Below are 9,809 nucleotides of genomic sequence, written 5' to 3' on the forward strand. Positions count from 1 at the left end.
CCAACTCTGGCCCCTGGAGAAAGGAGGAAGCAGGGTAGCGGGAGTAGCCCAGGGGGAGCAGGAAAAGCTGAGCAAGTTCGAGTGTCTGTGAGGAAGATGGAAGCTGATTCAGAGGTCAAGGGCAAAAGCAAGTCACGGGGGTTCTTGCGCTTGAGGGGAACAGCATACGATGGGAAGGGCTGGGTCTCACTCAGGAGAAACGCCGCAGGTCCCCCCAGGAGCTTCTCAGCAGGCCGTGCTGCTGCCTAAGCCCAGAGTCCCCAGAAGCCAGAGCGGGTGCCCAGGTTCCATCTCATCACACCTGTTTGCCGATTTCAGCATTGTCGCCGTCCCTACCTGAGGGCCCCGGGAGGCGCGGAGAAAAGGGCCTCTCCTTTTCCTCCTGCCCTGAAGGGTGACCGAGGCGGCGGGGCAGGGGGTAGGGGAACCCACACACCCACACACTCCAGCCTCAACTCTGCCCAGAGCCGGGCCCCAAGACTAACATCCGAGAGCGCTCGGTCACCTTTCCCTCCCTTCGTAGCCCCGCACTCCAGCCCAAGCAAGCTGGCGCGAGCCCGGGGACCCCGCGGCATCCCGGCCGCCGGCCCCTTTCCCGGCTCCCCAGTGCCGGACTGTGCGCGCCGCGGTGACTCATCCCGTCCCTTTCCGGTGAAGCCGAGACAAGGGAAGAAAATAAATGCAACTTTCCAAAGAAAACTCTGACGCCGGAGCTGCAACAGGAGCGAGCAGCCGGTCCGCCTGCCGTCCGCCCGGCCCGGAGCTCCCGGGAGGGCCCGCTCCCCGCCCACTAGCCGCCCGGCCCGGGACAGCTGGGGCCCCGGCGCTCCAGCCCGGCCCAGCCCGCCCTGCGCGGAAGAAAGCCGCGCTCCACAGGGACCGAGCGGCAGGACAGGGGGCGCGCCCGGGGCCCGCCACCTCCCCCGGGAGTGGCGCGGGGCGCAGAACACGCCACCCCGCGGAGCCCGGCCGCGCGGCGCCACTCCCTCCCCCGCGCCGGGGGTCCCCTCCCCCGGGAGAAGAGGGGGCGCTCGCCTACCTGGCCTAGGCGTGCGGCTGTCACCCGGGGCCGGCGCGTGCGAGCTGGTCCCCCACCCCCGCCTCCTCCCAGCGCGCGCCAGCCGGCCGCTTTTAAATCTCCAGGTTGCTCGGCGGGGGAAGAGAGCATGCGCGCTGGGGCTGCGGGAGGGGGCGGGGCGAGGCGGGTCGGGGGTGGGGGGTGCGGGAGGGGTGGGGAGGGGTGGGGCTGGTCCGCGGGGGAAGAAAGCGGTAGGTCTCCAAACGGTCTTTGTAGCCGCGACCGAGACGGGCAGCCCCCGCGTGGCTCCCCGACTGCCCTGTCATTACCTAGGGCAGTGCACCGCCCCCTCGCCGCTCGCCACCAAAACATTTAGGTAAAAGCAGCCCGGCTCCGCGGGGCACCTCCCCTCCCCGTAGCCAGTCTGCGACCATTACCTGCACGTGCTGTTCTGGCCGCCCGCCTGTCCCGGGGCCGAGCTGCACCCCACCCAGCCAGGACCAGCCTGGAAAGGAGAAGGCACATTCTCCCCCAGTTACTCTTCCTACCGTTTGCTACGCTCTGGAACAGAGCTTCTTGATAGCTAACTCAGTCGCTCTATCTGAAGTTAAAAGCTGAATTTCAATTCGTTGTCTCCTGAAGGATGTGTATGGGGAAGAGGGCGCTCGGTAAAATGTTCCCTTTGTCAGCTGTAGAGCGAGGTCCCAACAGATACCGTGTTTCCAGAATGCCTTTGACAAGAGTGGAACAATGCGGTGGGAGACAGAGAATTGGAGGCCCAGGCTGGCCTTGGGGTCGGGGAGGCCCAACTGGGTCTTTTTTTTCCTTCATGGAGTTTTATTTGGTTGGAGAGAAACCCCACTTGTGTGGGTTCTTGACTTGAATATTACAAAATTGCAGGAAGATGCCTTTGAAGGGGAGGACCTAGTTGGCTGTAGCCCTGAACGGGGCACTGTGTCACTGGGACCCAGTGCTGGCCCTGTCACCAACCAGGTGTAATGTGAAGCAAGTCCCTTCCATATCCTGGGCCTCTGTAAGGAGTTGACATGGAGCTGGGAGGCCAAGAAGAGAGGGAAGTAGAGAAGGGGAGAGGAGCAATGGAGCCCCCGTGGGGTGGCCCTGCGGAAGAGGGTGCAGGAGAGAGTGGAGCAAAGTCAAGAACTTTCTGAGTCACTAAACAAGTTTAACTTGGAAACTGTCTCAGCACTCACTCCTCCAACAGGTGACCCTCTAGGTCCCCGATGGCTTCCCCAAACCTTTGGCATACCCACATTGTGGCCAGCAGAGAGACTAGAGTCCTGGGTCCGTGAGCTGGTGTCCCCTCTGCCCCAGAAAAGAGGGCAGGAGTCAGAGGGAATTCCAGGTCAGCTGGAAAATTACAGAGCAGGAGAGAGTGGACAATGGTATTTTCCAGGATCAGAGAAAGACCTCTGGGAGCAGGAGGGACTTGTCTGTCCTGCCTCAGAGGAGTAGCAACCCCTCTCTGCCCCCTTGACTTTTTGCCAGGAGCTGACATGCCTCATGCCTTGTGACCTGGGGAAGTGGGAGGGGGGCTCAGGGCAGGGAGCAGACAGCGTGGTATGAGATCCTGGACTCTATCCAGCAGTCTGGCCACCTGAGCAGGTAAGCGCAGGTGACCCTTCTTTACCAAGCCAGGTAGAAGCTCTCTCCAGGGCCTGCCCACCCGGCACAGGGCGCCATTGGGCCCTCTGCTACAAAGATGTTCCCTCCTCGTCTTTCCGCTGGTGTAGCCTCCTGCCATGATAATAATAATTAACTATTACTGATTGTGTCAGGCACTTTCTACATGCTCTCCGTGTCTTAGCTCATTCCTTCCTTATGACAACTCAGACACCAGTACCGTTTTCAGATAAAGAAACTGAGGCAACCCCTTAGCCCAATGATGACTCCCCATCCACACATACCCCAGAAACAGTGACTTCAGAGTCTTAGAGAAAGTCCTGACACCCATGCTACGGTCTCACATTGCTGGGTCCTTCTGCCCAAGTGGCAGCTTCTGTAGGTCTCAGTTCCCTTTTAAGTCTACTGTAGGAAAACCACCATGTCCCTTTCCTTCCTCCCTGCCCCCACCACACACACACACACACACACACACACACACACACACACGGAGCCTACTCCCTAGCCACTTCCCATTTATAGGAAATGGGGGATGACGTGAGGAGCGAGGCCATCCTTGGGGACCAGCTAATAGTCTGGCTGGATATTGGAGAAAGGGAAGATGCTGGTAACAATGCATTAGCTCCTGCCCCCACCCACAGCCCCTTCCCATTATCCCTGGGCTCAGAACAAGCATCATCCTCTTTCTACAGAGATAAGATACCCAACTGGGGCTGCTTAGCCTGGAAGAAGGCGGAGAAGACATGAAGGGTCTGGCTTCCTCTTGATGTTTCCATCTCATCCCGCCATCCCCACCATCCAGTGATTCTGGTCCCTTAAGGGCCTCTTTGCTTTTTCCCCTGCCTGTCTCAGGATGATGGGATGAGCGGTCTGTTTAAGCATGAAGGCCACCAGCAGGGCCAAATCCTGGCTGTGGACTAGGAAGGGGGAGGAATGGGTCCCCTGGACACATTCATTCCATTTATGGGATTTCTCTTGTGGCAAAAGAATTGGAGATAGATGTATCAGAAGTATGTACAAGGTGTTCATCTCATCATTCTTCATAACGGTGAAAAACTAGAAACAATTTAAATGGCAAAATAATAAGCCATTGGCTAAGCAATTTATGGCAAATCCCTATAGTGGAACATTATGCCTCCATTAAGAATGGTGATAACAAAGAATTATTTTATTTTATTTTAGTATTTTATTTATTTGACAGAGAGAGAGAGCACACACGCACTCAAGCATACAAGCAGGGGGAGCAGCAGGTGGAGGCAGAGGGAGAAGCAGGCTCCCCACTGAGCAGGGAGCCCAACTCAGGACTTGATCCCAGGACCCCCGGATCATGACCTGAGCCAAAGGCAGACACTTAACCAACTGAGCCATCCAGGTGCCCTTATTTTTATTTTTTTAAAGATTTTATTTATTTATTTGGGAAAGAGAGCACAAGTGGGGTGAGGGGCAGAGTTGGAGAAGTAGTCTCCCTGCTGAGCAGGGAGCCCAATGCAGTGGAGAGGGGGTGCTCTATCCCAGGACCCTGATATCATGACCTGAGCCAAAGGCAGACGCTTCACCAACTGAGTCACCCAGGCGCCCCTAAAGATTTTATTTTTAGGTGATCTCTGCCACCATTGTGGGGCTCGAACTCATAATCCTGAAACCAAGAGTCGTATACTCTATAGACTGAGCCAGCCAGGCGTTCCCATGTAGAATTTTAATTGACAGAGAAACACTGATGATATATTACCAATGAAAATAGCTGACTACAGAAAAGGTGCACACCGGTTTTCTCTAATTGGGAAGGGTGATTTTGACCTGGGGTGCGCAGTAGGGAAACTTCCGTATCGCCACATTTCCCATATGGATCTTAGATTGCTTTTGTAAATAGAAAGACTCAATCAACACCATTTGTTAAAAGGGAAAGAATAAAATAAGATGAAGGAAGGAGGAAGAAAGAGGGATGAGAAATCACCAGGGACCTGAGCAGGAAAACCAGCCGAGGGCCTCCTTACCCGAGAGGTTTGGGTGAAGAAATGAGATGGAGCAGAGTTTGAGAAAAATGAAGAAAGAACTGGAGGGATTATACCCACACACCTGGGCCATATTTCCACCATGAACAAGACCTTCGTGGGCACAGAGGAGGAAGAAATTGAAGCCACCGAAAGAAGAACTGGACAACCACATCTTCCCTCTCAGACCTCAAGCTTGGGAATGACAGCAGCTGCTGGCTCCTGAGGTCCCTCCTGCTCCCCTTCGATGGTCATTGCTAGAGGGTGGAGTGTTGGAATGGCTGGCCAACCCAGCCCCCCATGAACACCGCAGGGGACAGTCCAGTTTCAGTGGCACCCCACGGGAAGTTTTTAAAACAACAACAGACACCTTCAAGGGTACTTCCCTCAGGAAAATTCCTCTGACCTTGAAAACTAGAAACCCTTTAAGGAAGAGAACTAGAGAAATTTCCTGTGGATTTAAACTTCCTTCTGAGTTCTCCCCTGCACCCCCACCCACCCACCTGGGCCTCTGGGGGAACCAGGGGAGAGACCAAAGCTGCCCCCAAAGCAGAGGGATCCAGCGGAGCAGAGAGCAGAGGTAGGGAAATGTGGAGCCTGTCCGAGGTGCCTTGCGAAGGTGTTGGCTTTAGCAGCAAAGCCAATGTCAAAACGAAATGGTTTCAGAGGGCTGGCCTAGAGGAGAGGGGTCACGGGCGGGAGATCACAGATGAGTTCACTAAGAGAGCGGGTCCCAAGCAGCTGTAAGCAGGTTAAGGATGGGAGGGCCATTGTGGGGCTTTCAGGTACCAGGTAAGGGGTAAGCCTCATTGAGCAGAGTGACCCTTCCCAGCTCTGAGAGCCAGTGAAACCCATCCCACTCCCTTCTCAAAGGCCAGACCTGAGTCCTTTAGCCTCCCCCATGTTGTAGGGGCATCAGCAGAATGTTCGAATCCGGGAGCCTGGAACTAGAGCGAAGAGGGCTCAGTCTGAGAAACTGAACAGGCTGGTCGGGACTGGGGTTAGCGGCTGGACTGGACTCCTTCAGGGCAGTGAGGCAGAGGTGAGAAAGGTAACGCTGTCTCCTTCCCTGAACGGGTTTCAGGAGTGAACCAGACACCTTCCCCGTAAGGACCTAACTGGCAAAGACACTTGTTAGCTGGGCTGGGTTCTAAAACGCCTGGAGCAACGAGGTGATTATGTCGCTGTGAATGCTGGGGATTCTACTCCAGGAGCTCAGACTGCCTGAGGGGCCAACTACCAGGCGGGGTTGGAGAATGGGGAGGGACAGCCAGAGGTGACCCGGCTCCCCGCCCGCCCTGAGCTCTCCCACCAGCTGGTCTCTGAGAGGCTGTGTGCTCCAAGGGAAAACGTGTGGGCTCTCCAAGGCTCCTTACCAGGCATCCAGACATTCATTCTCATTCAACAAACATTTATTAAATAACAATCACAAATCAGGCTCTGTGCTGGGATGTAGTAGTTCATGCCTGCAAGCAAGTCACGTAACCTGGGAGTCTCCATTTCTACGCAGAAAGCCTGTTGCTAAGAACGCAGGCTGTTGCCTACATAAGGGAGAATCATCCAGCCCCACCTGCAGAATCCGACCCGCGGAGAGAACGGACGGTGCGCGCTCTGCCCTCGAGCGCGGTACCGTCTTTCCAAGGAAATAGAAAGTGCTGCAAACAGATGATTCAGCCACAGATCAGCGAGAGCGCAGGAACCTCGGGGCTACACAGCGACTGCAGAGGTCAAAATGATCACAGAGTTCAGTGGGATAAATCCGGGGAAGCCGGGCAGAGCCGGCAAGTTCTGAGCGGGGCTTTGGAGGCCAGTTCGCTGGTGACCGGGGGTGATAATGACTTGTTTCTGTGCTGTACTTACCGGCTTACAAAGCACGTTCACAGATATCGGGTGTAATTCTCACAGGCAGGTGCCTACCTCCTTTTATAGATGGGGAAACTGAGGTCGAGTAACTCGCCCAAGGGGCAGAGCAGAAGCAAGAGAGAGCCCGAGGCCGGTCGTTTGGGCGTGCTCAGTGCCCTGAGTTCCCTGCCAGCGGCAGAGGCCGGGAGCAGCTCTCCCTCCGTGGGCTCTGAGCCTCCGTGCTGGGAGTGCCGTGGCAGCAGGCCCAGACAGAGCCCGACCAGAGGCCAGGGAGCTCAAAGGGGATTTGGTTGCCGACTGTGACTCCACGGCCTTCAGAGTGGGGAAAATAGAGGGGTCAAGTAAGGGGCAGGAGGGTGCAAGGGAAGAGGCCCCAAGGAAAGTCTCAGTCCGTTCTCCCTGTGGGGCTGACTCTCTGGACGGCAAGGCAGGAATACAAGGAGGAGGGCCCCAGCCGTCCCCACCATTAAGTGCTCCAACACAGAGGCCAGGAGGGCCACACGAGGCAGAAAACACTAGAACTGCAGCAAGAGGGATGGGAGTCAGACGAGAGGAGGGACTTCCCAGGCAGCAGAGGTAAGGTGTAAAATGACTAACCTCCCTTCCTTAAGTGTCCCCCTCAAGCTGAATCCAGAGCAATATAGCGAAGGAATAAGGGATGGGTGAGATGACCCTGGGCAGGCCCCGTCTTGGGGATCCGCTGGGGGGAATCCTGTCACCTGGGCAGCTTTTCCTCTTCGAAGGATGACCTCAGGGTGCCAGGAGTTGTGGGGAATAGGCTGGGTTGGAATGACTTTTGGCAGGATTTACTACTGTACCCGGATCTGTGTGCGTGTCTGCGGAGTGAGGGGAGCTAATACTAATTTAAGTGGCTGTAAAGCCATTCTCACGGTCCTGATGCAATGCTCAGTATAATAAGCAAGTGAGTAATTAGTAATTAGATTGTGAACTAACCTCTTGCCTTAGGGTATGGTACCACTTTTGCACAATCCATCCCCAGGCCTACGGGGAAGAGAGGCACAGGCCTGAGTCTAGGTCTGGGCAGGGCCACCAGTCCCCACAATCTGGAGCCCCAGAGAAACAGAACGGATTGGTAGGAGGGGGCCTTCTGCTGGGCTCCAAGGCCAGGAAAGGGAGATGGAACAAGCCACAAAGTCTATATCCAAGCTTTTGTTTGGTTTTTCCTTTGTTTTTTCTCTTCTCTTCTCTTCTCTTCTCTTCTCTTCTCTTCTCTTCTCTTCTCTTCTCTTCCTTTCCTCCCTCCCTCCCTCCCTTCCTTCCTTCTTTCTTTCCTTCCAAGTAGGCTCCACACCCAACGTGGGGCTTGAACTCATGGCTCCAAGATCAAGAGTCACATGCTCCACTGACTGAGCCAGCCAGGCGCCCCTGGTTTTTCTTTCCTTTAATTAATTTCAGAGGCCCTCCCAGTGCTGCCATGTACAGTTGTACATGTTATTCACTCCGCAGGCGTAAGTAGGCAAGGCTCATGGCTGCATCGCCCTTTCCCTAGGTTGCATAAAGGCTCTGTACCGGCTGGCCGTAGTCCTGGCATCTTCGGTGGACCAGGCTCTGTGCCCGGCTCTGAGGAATACTTCCTGCCTCTCCCCTCCTCTGCTTCGGGTCACTCCTGTCCTCCTACCCCTGTTTTTAATCTTACACCCACCCCCAGAATAGTTTCTCTAGGGACTTGGTAGGGGCAAAGATCATGGACTCTGGAGTTAGAGACTTGGGCTTGCTGGCCAACTGTGCCCTTACTAGCGGTAAACTTGGAACAAATGATTTAACTTTGCAGAGTCTAGGTTGCCCTGTGCAAAATGGGGATTGCAGTACCCATCCCACAGGGTTGTGTGAGAGGTATGGCATGCTTAGCTTAATGCCTGACACAGCAGTAAATAATCACTGCCCTGGTCCCTTTTCTCCCATCCCCTGCCTCCCACCCCCTTCTCAGGGCGATTGCCAGGTTCTTTCCCCCTCACCCTGCCAGTCTGTGTCTTTGTCCCTGTTTCCCCTTTCCATGAAAGTAGCAGTCCCTTGCACGTGAATGGCACTGTTTTTAAAACCCTTGCACAAACACCTCCCAGTTGCTCCTGATCTTTCTGAGCAACAGAAAGGAATGGTATCAGTTCTGCGTTTATAGGATGAGGACACAACACCGGAGAGGTGACTTACCAAGTATTATGTGGCTACAGGGTGGCAGAGCTGGACTAGAACCCAAGGCTCACTCCCTTTGTGCTGACCCTTTGTGCTGAGCTCCCCAGGGGTCACGTGGGGGTTTCTAGAACCTCACCAACACCTTCCAAGAATGAAAAAGGGGAGTGGCAGGCCATCTGAAACCCACAGTTTTTTCTTCTTCTTCCTTTTTTTTTTTTTTAAAGGTTTTATCTATTTATTTGACAGAGAAAGACAGTGACAGAGGGAACACAAGCTGGGGGAGTGGGAGAGGGAGAAGCAGTCTCCTTCTGAACAGGGAGCCCAATGCTGCCAATCCCAGGACCCTAGGATCATGACCGGAGCCAAAGGCAGAACCACTCAGGCGCCCCTGAAATCCACACTTTCAAAACCTCTCTTCCATGCTCTCAGCCCAGAGCAGGTGAGCAGCAGAGGAGAGCCCGGGACCAGGGGAGCTGTTGCTCTAGCCTGGGCAGGAAGCAGACTGCTATCTTCAGCTAACTGCCAGCGCTGGCACCGGAAGGCTGGGCCCTATCAGAGATGCTGAGATCAGACCACACGCAGTGGGCTGCCTGGATGTGAACCGTTGATAACACCCCCAGCCCAGCTCAGAGACAGGCCTCCCTCCCTTCCCTCACTTAGCCTCCAGCCCTTGTCCTCCTCTGCTTGGGATAGGCTATGTATGCCTTGGTTATTTCAAAGTCACTCAGCCACTTTGGGCCTGTAAGCTCACTCTGTCTATTGCAAGGGGTGGGCACAAAGATCATAGCTCATTCCTATGAACATTCCCTCCCTGGCTTTATGGCTTTTGTGCTCAGCATGTCATTTGGTCCTCACAATGACCTTGGGAGACAGGTATCATTAGAAGGGGGTATTGTAAACTTGGAGAGGGTAACAGGTGACTCACGAGGGCTACACAGCTGCTAAGTGTTGGAGCCTGGCCCCGACCCCCAGCCCTCTGACCATGTCTACTTCTAAAGAAGGCCACCTAAGGGGGCGGAAGGTGCTGGACCTGAGCCAGGAGAGGCAGCACGACGCTCTGGCTCTGGCTCTGCTCCCCGAGAAGTCATTGGGAGGATGGACCTTCTCTTCCTTGGAGGGCACAGGGCAGCGGGGGGGGGGGGGGG

Source organism: Ursus maritimus, unplaced genomic scaffold (assembly GCF_017311325.1).
Source record: "Ursus maritimus isolate PB19 unplaced genomic scaffold, ASM1731132v1 scaffold_2, whole genome shotgun sequence".
Lineage (NCBI taxonomy): Eukaryota > Metazoa > Chordata > Mammalia > Carnivora > Ursidae > Ursus > Ursus maritimus.